The sequence below is a fragment of the Triticum aestivum genome, chromosome 7D, assembly GCF_018294505.1.
Source record: "Triticum aestivum cultivar Chinese Spring chromosome 7D, IWGSC CS RefSeq v2.1, whole genome shotgun sequence".
Taxonomy (NCBI): domain Eukaryota; kingdom Viridiplantae; phylum Streptophyta; class Magnoliopsida; order Poales; family Poaceae; genus Triticum; species Triticum aestivum.
The window spans coordinates 465223182-465245328 of record NC_057814.1 but is presented as its reverse complement, the minus strand read 5'-3'; positions in this window follow the sequence as shown (position 1 = coordinate 465245328).

Below are 22147 nucleotides of genomic sequence, written 5' to 3'. Positions count from 1 at the left end.
GGAATACACGTTGGAGGTAATCGTTTGTCCTTTGACGAAACATAGACCTCACAGTAAGAGGGGATAGTCTGCAAATGAGCAGTAGATCCCAACTCAGTACCTTATGATTCCAAATATAATGAGAGAGAACTATTCAAAAATTCACAAGTTTGATATGCAAGAGAAGATGATCTCAATCGCAAAAACATGTTCAAGAGAACTGGATATGTGGTAAACACATGGAACATGTCATTCTTCCCAGATGAAATCCGGTACTTTATTTATATCCAATCCATTACATAATATAAACACACTAATAATTACACAAGTACTAACCAAGATTTAATCTAGAACTGGACTAGAATGTAAGTAGCAGTCAAACTAGGTATTATACAGTACTAAACATAGTCTAAAACTGCACTAATACAATAATTAGTACTAACATTTTGTTGGGCAACATAGCATGCAATTTCAAACAAATTCCTACGATCACGCAAGATCTATCTAGGAGATGCATAGCAACGAGAGGGGGAGAGTGTATCCACGTACCCTCGTAGACCGAAAGCAGAATCGTTAGCTTAACGCGGTTGATGTAGTCGAACGTCTTCGCGATCCAACCGATCAAGCACCGAACGTACGACACCTCCGAGTTCTGCACACGTTCAGCTCAATGACGTCCCTCGAACTCTTGATCCAGCAAAGTGTCGAGGGAGAGTTTCGTCATCACGACGACGTGGTGACGGTGATGGTGATGTGATCCGCGCAGGGCTTCGCCTAAGCACTACGACAATATGACCGGAGGAGTAAACGGTGGAGGGGGACCGCACACGGCTAAGAAACAATTGATCTATCTTGGGGTGCCCCCTGCCCCCATATATAAAGGAGGAGAGGGGAGGAGGCCGGCCCTAGGGGACGCGCCAAGTGGGGGGAAACCCACTAGGACTCCTAGTCCTAGTCGCCCCCCTTCCTTCTTTCGGACGGGGAAAGGGGGAAGGAGAGGGAGAGGGAGAAGGAAAGGGGGGCCGCGCCCCCTCCCCTTGTCCAATTCAAACTCCCCATGGGGGGGCACACGCCACCCCTTGTGGGCTGCCCTCTCTCTCCCCTATGGCCCATAGTGGCCCATTACTTTCCCTGGGGGGTTCCGGTAACCCCTCGGTACTCCGATAAATATCCGAAACACTCAGAAACCATTCCGGTGTCTGAATACTATCGTCCAATATATCAATTTTTACCTCTCGACCATTTCGAGACTCCTCATTATGTCCGTGATCTCATCCGGGACTCCGAACAATCTTCGGTCACCAAAACACATAACTCATAATACAAATCGTCATCGAACGTTAAGCGTGCGGACCCTACGGGTTCGAGAACTATGTAGACATGATCGAGACACATCTCCGATCAATAACCAACAGCGGAACCTGGATGCTCATATTGGTTCCTACATATTCTACGAAGTTCTTTATTGGTCAAACCGTAATGACAACATACGGCATTCCCTTTGTCATCGGTATGTTACTTGCCCGAGATTCGATCATCGGTATCCTCATACCTAGTTCAATCTCGTCACCGGCAAGTTTCTTTACTCGTTCCGTAATGCATCATCCCATAACTAACTCATTAGTCACATTGCTTGCAAGGCTTATCATGATGTGCATTACCGAGAGGGCCTAGAGATACCTCTCCGATACTCGGAGTGACAAATCCTAACCTCGATCTATGCCAACCCAACAAACACCTTCGGAGACACCCGTAGAGCATCTTTGTAATCACCCAGTTATGTTGTGACGTTTGATAGCACAAAAGGTGTTCCTCTGGTATTCGGGAGTTGAATAATCTCATAGTCAAAGGAATATGTATAGGTCATGAAGAATGCAATAGCAATAAAACTCAAGGATCATTATGCTAAGCTAACGGGTGGGTCTTGTCCATCACACAATTGTATTATCCTAATGATGTGATCCCGTTCATGAAATGACAACACATGTCTATGGTTAGGAAACTTAACCATCTTTGATTAACGAGCTAGTCAAGTAGAGGCATACTAGGGACACTCTGTTTTGTCTATGTATTCACACATGCACTAAGTTTCCGGTTAATACAATTCTAGCATGATATAAGGAAATATAAATAACAACTTTATTATTGCCTCTAGGGCATATTTCCTTCAGTCTCCCACTTGCACCAGAGTCAATAATCTAGATTACATTGTAATGATTCTAACACCCATGGAGTCTTGGTGCCGACCATGTTTTGCTCGTGGAAGAGGCTTAGTCAACGGGTCTGCAACATTCAGATTTGTATGTATTTTGCAAATCTCTATGTCTCCCTCCTTGACTTGATCACAGATGGAGTTGAAGCGTCTCTTGATGTGTTTGGTTCTCTTGTGAAATCTGGATTCCTTCGCTAAGGCAATTGCTCCAGTATTGTCACAAAAGATTTTCATTAGACCCGATGCACTAGGTATTACACCTAGATCAGATATGAACTCCTTCATCCAGACTCCTTCATTTGCTGCTTCGGAAGCAGCTATGTACTCCTCTTCACACGTAGATCTCGCCACGATGCTTTGCTTGGAACTGCACCAACTGACAGCTCCACCATTCAATATAAATACGTATCCGGTTTGCGACTAAGAATCATCCGGATCAGTATCAAAGCTAGCATCGACATAACCATTTATGATGAGCTCTTTGTCACCCCCATAAACGAGAAACATATCCTTAGTCCTTTTCAGGTACTTCAGGATGTTCTTGACCGCTGTCCAGTGATCCACTCCTGGATTACTTTGGTACCTCCCTGCTAAACTTATAGCAAGGCACACATCAGGTCTGGTACACAGCATTGCATACATGATAGAACCTATGGCTGAGGCATAGGGAATGACTTTCATTTTCTCTCTATCTTCTGCAGTGCTCAGGCATTGAGTCTGACTCAACTTCACACCTTGTAACACAGGCAAGAACCCTTTCTTTGACTGATCCATTTTGAACATCTTCAAAACTTTATCAAGGTATGTGCTTTGTGAAAGTCCAATTAAGCGTCTTGATCTATCTCTATAGATCTTGATGCCCAATATATAAGCAGCTTCACCGAGGTCTTTCATTGAAAAATTCTTATTCAAGTATCCTTTTATGCTATCTAGAAATTCTATATCATTTCCAATCAACAATATGTCATCCACATATAATATTAGAAATGTTACAGAGCTCCCACTCACTTTCTTGTAAATACAGGCTTCTCCGAAAGTCTGTATAAAACCATATGCTTTGATCACACTATCAAAGCGTATATTCCAACTTCGTGATGCTTGCACCAGTCCATAAATGGATCGCTGGAGCTTGCACACTTTGTCAGCACCTTTAGGATCGACAAAACCTTCTGGTTGCATCATATACAACTCTTCTTTAAGAAATCCATTAAGGAATGCAGTTTTGACGTCCATTTGCCAAATTTCATAATCATAAAATGCGGCAATTGCTAACATGATTCGGACAGACTTAAGCATCACTACGGGTGAGAAGGTCTCATCGTAGTCAACTCCTTGAACTTGTCGAAAACCTTTCGCAATAAGTCAAGCTTTGTAGACAGTAATATTACCATCAGCGTTATTCTTCTTCTTGAAGATCCATTTATTCTCTATACTTGGATCCCATCTCAGATTTCATGGCCTCAAGCCATTTCGCGGAATCTGGGCTCATCATCGCTTCCTCATAGTTCGTAGGTCCGTCATGGTCTAGTAACATGACTTCCAGAACAGGATTATCGTACCACTCTAGTGCAGAACGTACTCCGGTTGACCTACGAGGTTCGGTAGTAACTTGATCTGAAGTTTCATGATCATCATCATTAGCTTCCTCACTAATTGGTGTAGGCATCATGGGAACAATTTTCTGTGATGAACTACTTTCTAATTCAAGAGAAGGTACAATTACCTCATCAAGTTCTACTTTCCTCCCACTCACTTCTTTCGAGAGAAACTCCTTCTCTAGAAAGGATCCATTCTTAGCAAGAAATATATTGCCTTCGGATCTATGATAGAAGGTGTACCCAACAGTTTCTTTTGGGTATCCTATGAAGACGCATTTCTTCGATTTGGGTTTGAGCTTATCAGGCTGAAGCTTTTTCACATAAGCATCGCAACCCCAAACTTTAAGAAACAACAGCTTAGGTTTCTTCCCAAACCACGGTTCATACGGTGTCGTCTCAACGGATTTAGATGGTGCCCTATTTAACGTGAATGCAGTTGTCTCTAATGCATAACCCCAAAACGATAGTGGTAAATCGGGAAGAGACATCATAGATCGCACCATATCTATTAAAGTACGATTACGACGTTCGGACACACCATTACACTCTGGTGTTCCAGGTGGCGTGAGTTGCGAAACTATTCCACATTGTTTTAAATGAAGACCAAACTCCTAACTCAAATATTCGCCTCCGTGATCAGATCATAGAAACTTTATTTTCTTGTTACGATGATTTTCCACTTCACTCTAAAAATCTTTGAACTTTTCAAATTTTTCAGACTTATGTTTCATTAAGTAGATATACCCATATCTGCTCAAATCATCTGTGAAGGTCAAAAAATAACGATACCCGCCGCGAGCCTCAATACTCATCGGACCGCATACATCAGTATGTATTATTTCTAATAAGTCAGTGGCTCGCTCCATTGTTCCGGAGAACGGAGTCTTAGTCATTTTGCCCATGAGACATGGTTCTCAAGCATCAAGTGATTCCAAAACCCATATGCATGGAGTTTCTTCATGCGCTTTACACCAATATGACCTAAACGGCAGTGCCACAAATAAGTTGCACTATCATTATTAACTTGCATCTTTTGGCATCAATATTATGAATATGTGTATCACCATGATCGAGATTCAACAAAAATAGACCACTCATCAAGGTTGCATGACCATAAAAGATATTACTCATATAAATAGAACAACCATTATTCTCTGATTTAAAAGAATAACCGTCTCGCATCAAACAAGATCCAGATATAATGTTCATGCTCAACGCTGGCACCAAATAACAATTATTCAGGTCTAAAACTAATCCCGAAGGTAGATGTAGAGGTAGCGTGCCGACGGCGATCACATCGACCTTGAAACCATTTCCGACGCGCATCGTCACCTCGTCCTTAGCCAATCTTCATTTAATCTGTAGCCCCTGTTTCGAGTTGCAAATATGAGCAACAGAACCAGTATCAAATACCTAGGCGCTACTACGAGCATTAGCAAGGTACACATCAATAACATGTATATCAAATATACCTTTCACTTTGCCATCCTTCTTATCCGCCAAATACTTGGGGAAGTTCCGCTTCCAGTGACTAGTCCCTTTGCAGTAGAAGCACTCAGTGTCAGGCTTAGGTCCAGACTTGGGCTTCTTCCTGGGAGTAGCAACTTACTTTCTATTCTTCTTGAAGTTCCCCTTCTTTCCTTTGCCCTTTTTCTTGAAACTAGTGGTCTTGTTAACCATCAAAACTTGATGCTCCTTCTTGATTTCTACCTCCAGAGCCTTGAGCATTGCGAAGAGCTCGAGAATCGTCTTGTTCATCCCTTGCATATCATAGTTCATCACGAAGCTTTTATAGCTTGGTGGCAGTGATTGAAGAACTCTGTCAATGACACTATCATCCGGAAGATTAACTCCCAGCTGATTCAAGTGGTTATGGTACCCAGACATTCTGAGTATGTACTGTTCACTGACAGAACTATTCTCCTCCATCTTGCAGCTATAGAACTTGTTGGAGACTTCATATCTCTCAACTCGGGCATTTGCTTGAAATATTAACTTCAACTCCTGGAACATCTCATATGCTCCATGACATTCAAAACGTCTTTGAAGTCCCGATTCTAAGCCGTAAAGCATGGCAGACTGAACTATCGAGTAGTCATCAGCTTTGCTCTGCCAGACGTTCATAATGTCAGCAGTTGCTCCTGCAGCAGGTCATGACCCACAAGTATAGGGGATCTATCGTAGTCCTTTCGATAAGTAAGAGTGTCAAACCCAACAAGGAGAAGAAGGAAATGATAAGCGGTTTTCAGTAAGGTATTCTCTGCAAGCACTGAAATTATCGGTAACAGATAATTTTGTGATAAGGTAATTTGTAACGGGTAACAAGTAATAAAAGTAAATAAGGTGCAACAAGATGGCCCAATCCTTTTTGTAGCAAAGGACAAGCCTGGACAAACTCTTATATAGAGGAAAACGCTCCTGAGGACACATGGGAATTATCGTCAAGCTAGTTTTCATCACGCTCATATGATTCGCGTTCGTTACTTTGATAATTTGGTATGTGGGTGGACCGGTGCTTGGGTGCCGTCCTTTATTGGACAAGCATCCCACTTATGATTAACCCCTATTGCAAGCATCCGCAACTACAAAAGAAGTATTAAGGTAAACCTAACCATAGCATGAAACATATGGATCCAAATCAGCCCCTTATGAAGCAACTTATCAACTAGGGTTTAAGCTTCTGTCACTCTAGCAACCCATCATCTACTTATTACTTCCCAATGCCTTCCTCTAGGCCCAAACAATGGTGAAGTGCCATGTAGTCGACGTTCACATAACACCACTAGAGGAAAGACAACATACATCTCATCAAAATATCGAACGAATACCAAATTCACATGACTACTTATAGCAAGACTTCTCCCATGTCCTCAGGAACAAACGTAACTACTCACAAATCATATTCATGTTCATAATCAGAGGGGTATTAATATGCATAAAGGATCTGAACATACGATCTTCCACCAAATAAACCAACTAGCATCAACTACAAGGAGTAATCAACACTACTAGCAACCCACAGGTACCAATCCGAGGCTTTGGGACAAAGATTGGATACAAGAGATGAACTAGGGTTTGAGAGGAGATGGTGCTGGTGAAGATGTTGATGGAGATTGACCCCCTCCCGATGAGAGGATCGTTGGTGATGATGATGGCGATGATTTCCCCCTCCCGGAGGGAAGTTTCCCCAGCAGAACAGCTCTGCCGGAGCCCTAGATTGGTTCCGACACGGTTCCGCCTCGTGGCGGCGGAGTTTCTTCCCGAGAGCTTGCTTATCATTTTTTCTCGGACGAAAGACTTCATATAGCAGAAGATGCGCATCGGAGGCCTGCCAGGGGCCCACGAGGTAGGGGGCGCGCCCAAGGGGTAGGGCGCGCCCCCACGCTCGTGGCCAGGGTGTGGGCCCCCTTTGGTGGATTATCTCGCCAGTATTTTTCATTAATTTCAAAAATAACTTCTGTGAAGTTTCAGGACTTTTGGAGCTGTGCAGAATAGGTCTCTAATATTGGCTCCTTTTCCAGCCCAGAATTCCAGCTGCCGGCATTCTTCCTCTTCATGCAAACCTTGTAAAATAAGAGAGAATAGGCATAAGTATTGTGACATAACGTGTAATAACAGCCCATAATGCAATAAATATTGATATAAAAGCATGATGCAAAATGGACGTATCAACTCCCCCAATCTTAGACCTCGCTTGTCCTCAAGCGAAAGCTGATAACTATAAATATGTGCACATGTTTAGAGATAGAGGTGTCGATAAAATAAAATACGGACATGAGGGCATCATGATAATTCTTATAACAGCAACATATATGGATATTGTCATATAATTTCTTATGCCAAATGTCGGATCACGGGTTCCGGCAAAACCCTTAAGGTTCGAACTCTAGGGTGCGTGCGAAGTTCTCTCCCTCCTATCGATCCGTGTCCTAACTAGCTAAGATCACAAGATCGAGCTCGACGAACTCACAATGACAAAGACACGAGGTTTATACTGGTTCGGTCCACCGTTGTGGTGTAATACCCTACTCCAGTGTGGTGGTGGTGGATTGCCTCTTGGGCTAATGATGAACAGTACAGGGGGAAGAACAGCCTCCTGAGGTTGAGGTGTTCTTGTGCTCGGTGTGTGGCTAAGGATCAGGTGAGATGCCCCTGGATCCGATGCCTCTACTATGGTGGCTAGTTCTACTTATATAGGCCCTGGTCCTCTTCCCAAATATTGAGCGGGAAGGGAGCCAACAACGGCCAATTTGAAAGGGGACAACTAGTACAGCTTATCCAGACAAAAGCGCTCTTCGCCTGCAAAAGGCTCTGGCGGTGACGCCGCCTTGGGCTCCATGGGGACCTCCGTCTTGCCATCCTGCTGGTCTTGGTCTTGCTGCACCGATATGGAAACCTTTGCTTGATGCCTCGGTACTCCGCGCCTGCGCTCGCTCCCTTTGCACCAAAGGGGAAACAAGGACACTGCGTGGGCTGGTGCCCGCCTAGCCTCGATCGTCATGGCTCACGTCACGAGAGCCTCGCGCGGTTTGCCCTGCCTTGATCTCTCCGCCCCTCGCGAGCCTGCCTGGTGAGGCCGCTCGTGAGGAGGTCATGCGTCGTCCGCCTCGTGAGGCTTGGCCCCTCGCGAGGGTCTTGAATGCCTTGTTGGTGAAGATGGGCCGTACAGGCCTGCTAGCACAACCATGCCGTGGGCCGCAGGCAGGCAAGTCTGGGGACCCCCGTTCCCAGAACGCCGACAGTAGCCCCCGGGCCCAAGGCGCGCTCGGGCTTGGCTTTGAGGCGAAGCCAAAGGCCAAGCACGGAGCGCCGCGGGCCCCAAAAGCCTGCGGCCTTGGTCGACGCGTGGCGGTTGATTGGACGTGGGCGTCTCCGCTTCCCCACGCTGCCTCGGCAACTGCCTGACTTGACAAAAGGCTGGCGCGGACAGCGCTTGCCTTTATTGCTCCCCTTCGCCTCGCTCCAGATCCCCTTTCTCGCTCCTCGCTGCCGAAACCTCCAGATCTGCTCCAACCTTGCTCGGCATCTACGACCGATGGCGCCGCGCAAGGTTAAGGCCTCCTCGGCGCCGGCTTGGTACGAGCCAGCTCTTGAAGCGCCCAACGTCACGGAGAAGAGCCTAGCCACCACGCGCTTGCTGACGGCGGGGGAGAGCAACGAGAGGGGGAAGACAGAGCTCCGGCTTGCCTCCGATGTGCCGGAGCCTAAGGGGAGCACCTTCTTCCCCTTCTTCACGAGCAGCATCGCCGCCGGGTTGGTTCCCCCCTTCTCTGACTTCTTCTATGAGGTCCTCGACCACTACAGGCTGCAGGTGCTGCATCTTCATCCCAACTCCATCCTCCTCCTGTCCATCTTCGCCTACTATTGCGAGGCGTATCTGGGCGTGATGCCATCTGTGGCTCTTCTGCGCCACTTCTTCTTCCTTCGCGTCAGCGAGGGCCACGTCTCCGGGTGCGCCAATTTCGTCGCAGCTGGCAAGGCCAACTCGATCTCGAATACCGGGAAGAGAGCCGACAACATCCGGGCCAAATGGGTCATGATGGACGCCAAGGGTGTCCACCCGCACTTGACATTGCCGACGGAGGCGCCCCAGTCCAACAAGGGGTGGCCTCGTGCAGAGCTCACTGACGAGCGGGCGTTGTCGGTGTTGGAGCAGATGAAGACTGGCTTGAGCCAGGCAACGCGAAGGCGGACAAAGTGACCGGGGCTATGCTCCTGAGGGAATTCTTGATGCTGCGCGTTGCCCCACTTCAGGCGAACGCTCCCTTTGGGGAAGCTTGGAGATGAAGAAGACAAGATTCGCCTGAGGCCGGAGGCCCTGCCCGACGATGAGCTCGCTGCTGTCGCGCGCCTCTTGGTTGGGGACAACCAGGAGTACCCACCAAGCGCCTTTGTTCCCTTGTTCCACCGCAAGGACTGGGAGCCGATCGTGGCCTCCAGGCGAACCTTTGACGCGCGCGGGCTGGTGCCGCCCACGCCCCCTGGAGGCCCTGCGGCGCCGAAGCCGGTGGAGCTGTCTTCTAACGAGTCCCGTGGGGAGGAAGAAGAGGAGGTGGACTCGGAGGCGACCCCCGAGGAAATGGGGGAAACTTCTCCCTTGAGCAAGGCCGACCTCCTCCGCGCCCTACCAGACGACGCCGAGATCGACGCCCGCCAGGAGGATGGGGGGCTGCCCCTCATCCCGACAAGGGGCAGATCATCGATGGTCTCTCGAGATGCCGCCTCCGCCTTGACGCCGCCTGGAGCTGCCTCCGGCCCTTCAGCTGCGCCGTCTTCTGCTCCCGGAGCCCGTGTGCCCACTCTCAGGCTCCGAAGCTTTCGGGTTTCAGGCTCCCCAAGCGGAAGGTGGACTATGTCGTGGTGGACCAATAAGTGCTTCGAGCTTCATCTTGTTCCCGCCTGTGCTTGCTATTTTCTGACGTTCACCTTTGGTTGATCATGCCGATGTCTTCAGCGAAGAAAAGGAAGGAGGATGCAGCGGCCGTGCCCCCCTTCTGCGGAGAAAGGAGGCAACAGCACTCGCACCTCCCCAGCCCAGTCGCCCTCGCGAGGCTAAGAGGAGCATCGTCGGGAGGAGTCAGCCCCCACGGCCCCGCTGGCTCCGGAAGCGCCGGTGCCTGGCTCGGCTGGTGAGGTCCCAAAGGCCCTGGAGCCCTTGATCTCCTAGGCCCTGGTAATGACGTCACCTCCTCCTGCTGCGCCTTTGGCCCCAGGCTCTTTTGCTTCCTCTGCCGCCTTGGAGCGCGTCCTTTCGGAGATGGCCCAGCTGCGGGAAGATCTCCTGGGCACGGACCCGCGCTTGGTGGCCGGGCGCCTGGAGCTGGCCTCCGCTGGCTTCATTCTGACGCGGCGGTCCGAGCGACACTGAACCAGGCCGTGACGGCCTCCGAGGAGGAGAAGCGGGCCACCGCACAAGCTGCGACCGATCGTGAGGCGGCACTGAAGGACGCCAAGGCCGCTCGCGACCGCTGCCGGGTGCTGGAGGACGAGTTGAAGAGTCTGCGTGACCAGCACGCCGAAGAACCCCGTGGCCGCCAGGCGAAGGAGGAGGAGATGAAGGCCCAGGAGGACGCCATCAGGGACCGCGACGCCGAGCTGGGGGAGTTGGCGAGGGTGCAGGCCGCGGAGTGTGACCGGCTGGAGGAGCTGGAGCGGAAGGCGAAGGCGAGGGAGGCCGATCTCGACGCCAAGGCGAAGGTCCTGGCCGAAGACCGCGTGGCCTTCTCGCTTCTTGAGAAGAGGTCCAGCGTGGCGCTGAAGTCACTGTACGAGAAGGGCTTGGAGAGGCCGCTGACCACCGACGAGGATGGCCCTGCTCAGCTGCTTCCCCACTTGGTGAAGGCGCTTGAGGAAGTCGTGGAGGGCATCGGTCCCATGGTTGAGGCAGAGGCTCGTGTCCTTTCTTCAGCTGCGCTGACGCGTGTCTTCAGCCATCTGTACCTTCATGACCCCCACGCTCGTCTCGACGAGCTGCTGGAGCCTGTAGCTGATGAACACTGCGCGGCTGCCGCCGCAGCCGTGAAAGGTCAGGTGGAGGCCCTGCTGAAGAAGTTCTGCGGCTTCATCCTTGCGCCCTCGACCGGCGATGCCACCGATCCTGCGGCTGGCGGTGCTGGTGAAGGCGACGCTACCAAGGGAGGAGCACCTCCTGCGGGCGATGGCGGTGTCCGGGAGTGACCTGTGGCTGCTTTCCTGTTTCGTTCCTGCAGCATGCATCAGGCCTCGTGGAGGCGTTAATCTTTCATTTGATATTGTGAGAACAATATGTCTTGTAATATTTGCTTTGAGATTTTGCGATTTTCTTCCTATTTGCTTTGTGTTCCGCGTTGGCAGAGCCCGGCCCCGCGCATACCTCAACCGCCGTTGGGCCGACCGGAGACCAGGACGGACCAAGGAGTGAGGGGCTACGTGACCAGTTAGGCTCCTGAGTCGCGATGCTCAGGAGTCCCCCTTGACGTGCGAACAGCTTATAGGGAGGGTACGCGAGGATAGGTTAATGTTCTACGTCAGCAGAGCCCGGCCCCATGCATACCTCAACCGCCGTTGGGCCGACCGGAGACCAGGACGGACCAAGGAGTGAGGGTCTATGTGACCAGTTAGGCTCCTGAGTCGCGATGCTCAGGAGTCTCCCTTGACGTGCAAACAATTTCCATACCTTTGCCCTCGCCGAGGCTCGGCTCGGGAGGGGCGTGCGACGACCAGGCCTGAGGGGCCTGGTTGGGTGGCGTACGCTTGGGCGTGACCCGAGCGCAGCCCCCTCGCGTGGCTCTCCCGAGGGGAGGCGTTGCGGTGAGGCCGGACACTGAGCTCTAGGGCACCCTGAGGTTGGTACGGCCGTGAGGCCTCCCTCAGTTGTTTATCACCAGCGTGGAGCATAGTGCTTCTGCTTGTGCACGAGCATAGCTGCTCCTCGGCAGTGTCGACGGCCAGCGCGGAGCATGGTGCTTCCACTTGTGCGTGGGAGGGGGGCTCCCTCTGCAGAGAGCCCCCGGGGCGTGTACAGCCCCGCCCTAACACGTGGCTTGCACGGCAGGGCTAGACGAGGTGTATCTGGGCACTCGTGAGCCAGCGCGGGACTCACGAGGCCCTACCTCAAGGCGGGTTGCGCCTGGTCTTGGCTCTTGTTTGCTGTGTTAGTCCTGCGAGGTGGTTAGACAACCTGCGCCGAACGAATCTCTTAAGATTATCGCGTGAGAAAGCCAAGCACCAACTGCCCCAGGAGGTGACGTGAACGGGGCCGGCACGCCAGACAGAGCTCAGCCGCTGGATTTATCGATGCTGCAGGGACGGGCCCGAGCACAGACGCCATGCTTAACTTACCCACGCGACGGGTCCTGAAGAAAGACGGTCGGCGCGTGGCTCCCATGGCGGGCGGCGATCAAGCAGGTAATAGTCATAGGTAGATTAAGCATGGAAAGCATACTGGCTTAGGTAAATGCAGGGAAGATACAGGCCACTGGGTCAGGCCCGAGCGGCTTGGGGATGATGCAGCCCAAAGGGCGCCCCCAGCATGGTAAGCTAAAGACATAAAAAGGGATACATGCCACAGGGACGGACCCATGTGGCCTGGGAATGATGCAGCCCGAGGGGCGCTCCCAGCTAAATAAACTTGGAAAATGTCACCTGGTTCTGTTGATGAAGGGGTGTTGGGGCAGCTGAAGGTAAGCGGTGAAGCGGTCGCTCCTCATGAGCCACCAGGGTCCCGAGCCTCGGGAGGCTCTGGGGTTCCAGGTGGTTCCTTGAGGACCGTATCCATCTCCGTCAGGACGGCGCGGTGCCTGGCCTCCTGAGCCGCCAGGGTGCGCTGCAAGTTGCACTGGTAGACGAATGACACGCTCGGCATGCCGAAAGGCATGCGAATGTAGCTATGCGGTGGACCCTCGCAGCGGCCCACGCACGAAGGCCAGAAGAGCTCCTGAGATGCGGCCCTGTTGAGCCCTGGGACGTTAATGCAGACGCGCAACCCGGCATCCTCGCCTGGATGGGGAGCTGCGCCTCGTGAGCGGCGATCGCCGCGCATGGCCCTTGCGTCTTGCAGTTCCTGAGCGGTCTTGGTGATGAACTCCTGAGCGGTGGGCGCTCCTCACCCTGTGTTCTCCTGAGGGAGACGTGCCGCGAAGCACGCCTCCAAGTGGTGCCCAAGCGTCTCCCTCGTGATGTTGGCAAAGTCTGAGGCCCTCCACAAGAGAGCCCCCGAGCCCTGTCCGAGGAGGGCGCTAGGCGCGCCTTCCTATGCGATGGAGGGAGGCGCCCCTGGCACGGGCGCTGATCCTGACGAGGCTCCGCTTGCCTGAGACCCCATGCGGTGCTGCTGCTTCTTCTTCTTGGGGATGGCCTCAGGAGGGCCCTCGCCCTTGCCGTCGGGGTCGTCGATTGCTGCGGCTTGGAAGGCACGCTCGAGGGAGCACACCGCATCTCTTTCCTCGCACGGGACCGTGATGATTCTGCCGCTTCCTGGCATCTTGAGACATTGTAGCCGTGATGAGTCACCGCCATGAACTTGGCCAGGGCTAGATACCCGAGGATGGCATTGTACGGTAGGCGGATGTGTGCGACATCGAAGTCGATGAGCTCGGTGCGGTAGTTCTTGCGTTCTCCGAAGGTGACAGGGAGGCGGACCTGCCCTATCGGTGTGGTGGAGCCGTCGGTCACTCCTGAGAAAGGCTTGGTAGGCTGAAGCTAGTCATATGGCACCTTGAGGTTGTCGAACGTGTCGACGGACAGGACGTTGAGAGAATAGGCATAAGTATTGTGACATAACGTGTAATAATAGCCCATAATGCAATAAATATTGATATAAAAGCATGATGCAAAATGGACGTATCAACTCCCCCAAGCTTAGACCTCGCTTGTCCTCAAGCGAAAGCTGATAACTATAAATATGTCCACATGTTTAGAGATAGAGGTGTCGATAAAATAAAATACGGACATGAGGGCATCATGATCATTCTTATAACAGCAACATATATGGATATTGTCATATAATTTCTTATGCCAAATGTCGGATCACGGGTTCCGGCAAAACCCTTAAGGTTCGAACTCTAGGGTGCGTGCGAAGTTCTCTCCGTCCTATCGATCCGCGTCCTAACTAGCTAAGATCGCAAGATCGAGCTCGACGAACTCACAATCACAAAGACACGAGGTTTATACTGGTTCGGGCCACCGTTGTGGTGTAATACCCTACTCCAGTGTGGTGGTGGTGGATTGCCTCTTGGGCTAATGATGAACAGTACAGGGGGAAGAACAGCCTCCTGAGGTTGAGGTGTTCTTGTGCTCGGTGTGTGGCTAAGGATCAGGTGAGATGCCCCTGGATCCGATGCCTCTACTATGGTGGCTAGTTCTACTTATATAGGCCCTGGTCCTCTTCCCAAATATTGAGCGGGAAGGGAGCCAACAACGGCCAATTTGAAAGGGGACAGCTAGTACAACTTATCCTGACAAAAGCGGTCTTCGCCTGCAAAAGGCTCTGGCGGTGACGCCGCCTTGGGCTCCATGGTGACCTCCGTCTTGCCGTCCTGCTGGTCTTGGTCTCGTTGCACCGATATGGAAACCTTGGCTTGATGCCTCGGTAGTCCGCACCTGCGCTCGCTCCCTTTGCACCAAAGGGAAAACAAGGACACTGCACGGGCTGGCGCCCGCCTGGCCTCGATTGTCATGGCTCACGTCACGAGAGCCTCGCGAGGTTTGCCCTGCCTTGATCTCTCTGCCCCTCGCGAGCCTGCCTGGTGAGGCCGCTCCTGAGGAGGTCTTGCGTCGTCCGCCTCGCGAGGCTTGGCCCCTCGCGAGGGTATTGAATGCCTTGTTGGTGAAGATGGGACGTACAGGCCTGCTAGCACAGCCACGCCGTGGGCTGCAGGCAGGCAAGTCTGGGGACCCCCGTTCCCAGAACGCCGACACTCAAGTAATAATCTATTCACAATGCAAAGTATGAATCAGAAACTTCATTGAGAACTAACAAACTATGATCTCAGTCATTGAAGCAATTGCAATTTATCATAACATTGTAAAGAGTCAATATAAGAGCTTTTCAGCAAGTCCACATACTCAACTATCATATAGTCTTTCACAATTGCTAAGACTCACGCAATACTTATGGGTATGGAGTTTTAATCAGACACAGAGAAAGATAGGGGCTTATAGTGTTGCCTCCCAACCTTTTACCTTAAGGGTAATGTCAACAATAATAATTAATGCCAACTTACATCCAATTGGATATATATATCAGGATCTTTCCAACACAAGGTGCTTGCCAAAGGATAAAATGTAAAAAGGAAAGGTGAAGATCACCATGACTCTTGCATAAGGAATAAGACAAAAGTAAAAGATAGGCCCTTCGCAGAGGGAAGCAGAGGTTGTCATGTGCTTTTATGGTTGGATGCACGGAATCTTAATGCAAAAGAACGTCACTTTATATTGCCACTTGTGATATGGACCTTTATTATGCAGTCTGTTTCTTTTATTGCTTCTATATCAGAAGATCGTATAAAGCTTATTTTCTCCACACCAATAGATCATACATATTTAGAATGCAATTTTTATTGCAAGCAACATGACAACTTACTTGAATGATCTTACTCAATCCATAGGTAGATATGGTGGACTCTCATGGCAAAACTGGGTTTAAGGATATTTGGAAGCACAAGTAGTATCTCTACTTGGTGCAAAGAATTTGGCTAGCATGAGAGGGAAAGGCAAGCTCAACATGTTGGATGATCCATGACAATATACTTTATTTTGGATATAAGAAAACATAACCCATTACGTTGTCTTCCTTGTCCAACATCAACTCTTTAGCATGTTATACTTTAATGAGTGCTCACAATCATAAAAGATGTCCAAGATAGTATATTTATATGTGAAAACGTCTCTTTCTTTATTACTTCCTATTAATTGCAATGATGACCAAAACTATGTTTGTCAACTCTCAACAACTTTTATTCATCATACTCTTTTTATGTGAAGTCATTACTTTCCATAAGATCAATATGATCTCTTTAATTTCTTTTTCTTTTATTTCCTCACGATCATAGCAAGATAATCAAGCCCTTGACTCAATACTAATCTTTATTACATATAGCTCACGGACTCGATTACATAGAAGGATCATAAAGCAAAACTCAAAACTAAATCATACTAAAACTTTGTTCTACTAGATCAAGATATTACCAAAAGGATCGAACTAAGAAAAAGGGTAAAGATAGGAGTGTGATGGTGACACGATACCGGGGAACCTCCCCCAAGCTTGGCGGTTGCCAAGGGGAGTGCCCATACCCATGTGATTATGTCTCCTTCCTCTGAAGTGGTAGTGATGGGGTTGTTGATGATGTAGGCTTGTCGTCCATCTTCCAAGGCATAGGCTCACCATCATAGAAAGATGATCGAGTCTCCAGGATCCTTAAATCTGCAGCCAAACTCATCCTCTTGAATCTATATTCATACTCACAGTTTTGGTTTTGCAGGTCATAGATCTGGGCTTGGAGGTGCTCGATTTTCTCATGAAGCTTGAAGATGGCCTCCCCAATGTCCTTGGCGTCTAGCTTGTGGTTGTTGGTGAACTCCGTGATCATTATGTGATTGGAGTCGAGTCCACGCTCCACCATCTCTTGACACTTGAAAACTTGTTGCTCCATTGCTTCGAGCCTTGTCTCCACGCTTCCGATCCTCCTTGGTCCCTCAACATCGCAGATGTGTAGCAACCCCTCATGCATCTCAATGGTTTGAGGGTGTTGCAGAACTTCCGCGAGGTATGGGTTGATGACCTTCTCGAAGAACTTGTCCTTGGGGGCATTTAGAAACGTCATGGTGATCTAAATCTGTCAGAAAAATAGCTCGAAACAAGAACAGAGGATATTTGCGTGGTACGGTGGTCAAAACCTTCGGGAGATTATATAATGAATTTTTACCGACCAAAAGAAGTATCATGCAAGAAAACGGAGTCCGGAGAGCACACGAGGTGCCCACGAGGCAGGGGGGCGCGCCCAGGGGTAGGGCGCGCCCTCCACCCTCGTGGACGCCTCGTGTCCTTCCCGGACTACTTCTTATTTTCCTATTTTCTTAAATATTCCAAAATAGAGAAAAATTGACATTAGAACTGTTTTGGAGTCGGTTTACTTACCGTACCACATACCTATTCCTTTTCGGAGTCTGAAACGTTCTGGAGAGTGTCTCTTATGTATTCCTCCGGGGTTACGGTTTCAATAACATTGGTTTCAACATTTATAGGATTATCTGAGATATAATGTTTGATTCTTTGACCATTCACCACCTTTGGATTTGTGCCTTCGAAGTTGTTGATTTTTATGGCACCGGAACGATAGACCTCTTCGATAACGTAAGGACCTTCCCATTTAGAGAGAAGTTTTCCTGCAAAAAATCTTAAACGAGAGTTGAATAGCAACACATGATCACCTACATTAAACTCACGCTTTTGTATCCTTTTGTCATGCCATCTTTTAACTTTTTCTTTAAACAGTTTGGCATTCTCATAGGCCTGGGTTCTCCATTCATCAAGTGAGCTAATGTAAAATAACCTCTTCTCACCGGCAAGTTTGAAATCATAATTGAGATCTTTAATGGCCCAATATGCCTTATGTTCTAATTCGAGAGGTAAATGACATGCTTTTCCATAAACCATTTTATACGGAGACATACCCATAGGATTTTATATGCAGTTCTGTAGGCCCATAATGCATCATCAAGTTTCTTGGACCAATTCTTTCTAGATCTATTGACAGTCTTTTGCAAAATTAATTTGAGCTCTCTATTACTCAATTCTACTTGACCACTAGACCGCGGGTGATAAGGAGATGCAATTCTATGATTAACATCATACTTAGCAAGCATTTTACGAAAAGCACCATGAATAAAATGTGAACCACCATCAGTCATTAAATATCTAGGGACTCCAAACCTCGGAAAAATAACTTCTTTAAGCATCTTAATAGAGGTGTTATGATCAGCACTACTAGTTGGAATAGCTTCTACCCACTTAGTAACATAATCAACAGCAACTAAAATATGTGTATACCCATTAGAGGAAGGAAACGGTCCCATATAATCAAAGCCCCAAACATCAAATGGTTCAATAACAAGTGAATAATTCATAGGCATTTCTTGACGTCTACTAATATTACCAATTCTTTGACATTCATCACAAGATAAGACAAACTTACGGGCATCTTTGAAGAGAGTAGGCCAATAAAAACCGGATTGCAATACCTTAAGTGCAGTTATATCTCCAACGTGGTGTCCTCCATAAGCTTCGGAGTGACACTTGCGTAGGATCTGTTCCTGTTCATGCTCAGGTATACAACGTCTAATAACACCATCTACTCCTTCTTTATAAAGGTGTGGGTCACCCCAGAAGTAATGTCTTAAATCATAGAAAACTTTTTCTTTTGCTGGTATGTGAAACTAGGTGGTATAAATTTAGCAACAATGTAATTAGCATAATCAGCATATCATGGAGCAGCACAAGAAGCATTTATGACAGCTAATTGTTCATCAGGAAAGCTATCATCAACAGGTAGTGGGTCATCAAGAACATTCTCTAACCTAGACAAGTTGTTTGCAACGGGGTTCTCTGCTCCCTTTCTATCAATAATATGCAAATCAAATTCTTGTAGCAAGAGAACCCATCTAATAAGTCTAGGTTTAGCATCTTTCTTTTCCATAAGATATTTAATAGCAGCATGATCAGTGTGAACAGTTACTTTAGAGTCAACAATATATGGTCTGAACTTATCACAAGCAAATACAACTGCTAAAAATTCTTTTTCAGTAGTAGCATAATTTCTCTGAGCATTGTCTAGAGTTTTACTAGCATATTGGATAACATTTAATTTCTTATCAACTCTTTGTCCTAGAACAGCACCTACAGCATAATCACTAGCATCACATATAATTTCAAAGGGTAAATTCCAATCAGGTGGCTGAACAATAGGTGCAGAAATCAATGTTTTCTTAAGTATTTCAAATGCTTCTACACAATCATCATCAAAGACAACAGGAATATCCTTTTGTAAAAGATTAGTCAGAGGCCTAGAAATTTTTGAGAAGTCCTTAATGAACCTCCTATAAAAACCGTCATGACCAAGGAAGCTTCTTATACCTTTAATGTCCTTGGGACACGACATCTTTTCAATAGCATCAACATTAGCTTTGTCAATTTCAATACCTCTTTCAGAAATTTTATGCCCCAAGACAATACCTTCATTAACCATAAAGTGGCACTTCTCCCAATTCAAGACAAGGTTAGTTTCTTCACATCTCTGCAAAACTCGATCAAGGTTGCTCAAGCAATCATCAAAAGAAGTTCCATATACAGAGAAATCATCCATGAAAACCTCAACAATCTTTTCACAAAAATAAGAGAATATAGCCATCATGCATCTTTGAAAGGTAGCAGGTGCGTTACATAAACCAAAAGGCATACGTGTATAAGCAAAGGTACCGAAAGGACAAGTAAAAGTGGTCTTTTTCTGATCCTCTTTGGACACAGGTATTTGAGAGAAACCAGAATAACCATCTAGAAAGCAAAAATGTGTATGTTTGGATAATCTTTCTAGCATTTTATCAATAAAAGGTAAAGGGTAATGATCCTTTTTAGTAGCTTTATTTAATTTGCGGAAATCAATTACCATTCTATAACCTGTAACAATTCTTTGTGGGATCAATTCATCTTTATCATTAGGAGCAACGGTGATACCTCCCTTCTTAGGGACACAATGGACAGGACTTACCCACTGACTATCAGCAACGGGATAAATTATACCTGCCTCCAGAAGCTTTAGTATTTATTTCCTTACCACTTCTTTCATCTTAGGATTTAACCGTCATTGGTGATCAACAACTGGTTTAGCGTCTTTCTCCAATTTTATTTTGTGCTGGCATAAAGTGGGACTAATACCCTTAAGATCATCAAGAGTATATCCAATAGCAGCACGGTGCTTCTTCAGAGTTTTCAATAATTTCTTTTCTTCATGCTCTGAAAGGTTAGCACTAATAATAACAGGATATATCTTCTTTTCATCAAGATAAGCATATTTAAGAGTATCAGGTAATGGTTTAAGCTCAAACACGGGATCACCCTTGGGTGGAGGAGGATCCCCTAGGATTTAAATAGGCAAGTTGTGTTTCAAAATAGGTCCCTGTTTAAAGAATACTTCATCTATTTCCCTTCTTTCATTCAAAACATATTATTTTCATGGTCTAGCAAATATTGTTCTAAAGGATGATTAGGAGGCACGACAATAGAAGCAAGACCAATAATTTCATCTTTACTAGGCAATTCCTCATCACGGGGTTGTCTATGAAATTTAGCAAAGTTAAACTCATGAGACATATCCCCCAAACCAATAGTAACAACATCCTTTCCGCAATCTATCCTAGCATTAACAGTATTCAAGAAGGGTCTACCAAATATGATGGGACAAAAGCTATCTTGTGGGGAACCAAGAACAAGAAAATCAGCAGGATATTTCACTTTCCCACACAAGACTTCAACATCTCTAACAATCCCAACTGGTGAAATAATGTCTCTATTGGCAAGCTTAATTGTAACATCAATTTCTTCTATCTCTGCAGGTGCAATATCATGCCTAATTTCTTTGTATAAGGAATGAGGTATTGCACTTGCGCTAGCACCCATATCACATAAGCCATGATAACAATGATCTCCTATTTTGACAGAAATAACAGGCATGCCTACAACAGGTCTATGTTTATTTTTAGTATCAGGTCTAGCAATTCTAGCAGTTTCCTCACAGAAGTAAATAACACGCCCATCAATATTATCAGCCAAGAGATCTTTAACCATAGCATACTAGGTTCATCTTTAATTTTCTCAGGGGGTTTGGGTGTCTTAATGTTACTTTTATTGACCACGGTTGAAGCTTTAGCATGATCCTTTATTCTAACAGTGAAAGGTGGTTTCTCAATATAAGCAGTAGGAACGACAGGATCATTATAAGTGATAGTCTTTTCTTCAACTTTAATAGGTGCAAGTACTTTTACTTCAATGGGAGGATTATATTTAAACCACTTCTCCTTAGGGAGATCAACATGAGTAGCAAAGGATTCACAGAAAGAAGCTACTATCTCAGAGTCAAGTCCATATTTAGTGCTAAATTCACGGAAAACATCGGTATCCATAAAAGATTTAACACAATCAAACTTAGGTGTTATACCTGACTCCTTACCTTCCTCGAGGTCCCAATCTTCAGAGTTGCGTTTAATTCTTTCCAATAATCCCATTTGAATTCAATAGTGTTCATCATAAAAGAGCCAGTACAAGAAGTATCGAGCATGGAGCGATTATTGAGAGAAAGCCGAGCATAAAAACGAATAATCATTTCTCTTGAGAGATCATGACTGGGGCATGAATATAACATTGACTTAAGCCTCCACCAAGCTTGAGCGATGCTTTCTCCTTCGCGAGGCCAAAAATTATATATATGTAATTACGATCACGATGAACAAGATGCATAGGATAAAACTTTTGATGAAATTCCAATTTCAATCGGTTGTAGTTCCATGATCCCATATCATCACATAGCCTAAACCATATCAATGCCTCTCCCTTCAAAGATAAAGGGAAGACCTTCTTCTTAATAACATCCTCGGGCATACCAGCAAGCTTAAATAATCTACAAACTTCATCCACATAGATTAGGTGTAAATCGGGATGCAATGTTCCATCACCTGTGAAAGGATTAGCTAGCAGTTTCTCTATCATACCCGAAGGAATTTCAAAGTAAACATTTTCAGTAGGTTCAGTAGGTTGAGGAGAAACTCTTTGCTCTACTGGTCGGGGTGAAGATACCCCGAACAAGCCCCTCAGAGGATTACTTTCCATAGT